Genomic DNA, 1,503 nt, shown 5'->3' on the forward strand with positions numbered 1-1,503 from the left:
ATATCTGCTTGATATAATTGGCATAAACGTTCATGAGCATGCATTTGGGACTTTGAAGCACTAGACTTCTGATATTGAGACCGATCAACTTAATATCGATTGTTTGATGTGTATAGGAACCAGATGGCGCCTCGTAGACGCGGTAGAGGCCGTGGGAGAGGTCGTACTAATACTCGTGCACCGGAGACTAACCCTAATGACCCGGTGAACTTTATGACTGCGTTGGAGAATATGGCTGCTGCTATGCAAGCCACTGCTGAGGCTCTTGGTCAACAGATGAACAACCATGGTAATGACGGAGGTGGAGTTCAGGGCCCGATGACACTGGCGAACTTTTTGAAGGTTAATCCACCTAAGTTCAAGGGAACCACTAGTCCGACTGAAGCCGATACATGGTTTCAAGCCATGGAACAAGCACTGCAAGCGCAGGTGGTACCTGAAGGGCAGCGTGTGGAGTTCGCTACCTATTTGCTCATTGGCGAAGCGTCGCATTGGTGGCAAGGAATCCGACGCCTCCTGCAGCAGGGTGATGATTATATCACCTGGGACATCTTCCAAGAGGAATTCTATAAGAAGTACTTTTCGACTTCTGCTAGGACGGCCAAGGAGCTTGAATTGTTGCAGCTGAAGCAGGGTACTATGTCTGTATCTGAGTATACTGACAAGTTTGATGAGCTGTTCAGATTCTCTCGTATGTGTCAAGGGACTCCGGTGGAATATGAGGAATGGAAGTGTGTTAAGTACGAAGGAGGACTCCGGAGTGATATTTTCAGTTCAGTGGGACCAATGGAGATTAGAACTTTCTCCGAGTTGGTGAACAAGTGTAGGGTTGCTGAAGAGTGTGTGAAGAGGGCAGCCGCTGAGAAAGGAAGTCACAAAGGATCGTTTCCACAGAACCGAGGCAAGAGCTTTGCACCTAGAGGTCCGTCTTTCAAGAGGGGAGGTTCTTTTAGGAGGCCCAACAACAACTACTCCCAAGGGAAAAGGTTTGGGAAGCAGCCTCAGAATGATCAAGCTTGTACTAGGTGTGGGAGTCACCATCCGGGAGTACCATGCAAGGCCGGATGGGGTTTGTGCTACAATTGTGGAAAGGCGGGGCATAAAGCCGCAAGTTGTCCAGAGAAGCAAAAGCAAGGTGCTGGGAGAGCACAACAGACTGGTCGGGTGTTCACCACCTCAGCTGTGGGTGCAGAGGGATCCGAGACACTCATTCGAGGTAACTGTGAAATGGCTGGTCAAACTTTAAATGCTTTATTTGATTCAGGAGCATCGCATTCATTCATTGCATTTGAGAAAGCCCATGAGTTAGGATTGAAGATCGTAACCTTAGGTTATGACTTAAAAGTGTATAATGCTACCCATGGAGCCATGGTAACTAGGCTAGGATGCCCGAAAGTTTCGTTTAGGTTCAAGCAGCATGATTTTGTCCATAATTTAATCTACTTACCGATGATCGGTCTTGATCTTATCTTGGGATTGGACTGGTTATCTGAGAACCATGTA

The sequence above is a fragment of the Arachis ipaensis genome, chromosome B04 (genome assembly GCF_000816755.2).
Source record: "Arachis ipaensis cultivar K30076 chromosome B04, Araip1.1, whole genome shotgun sequence".
Taxonomy (NCBI): domain Eukaryota; kingdom Viridiplantae; phylum Streptophyta; class Magnoliopsida; order Fabales; family Fabaceae; genus Arachis; species Arachis ipaensis.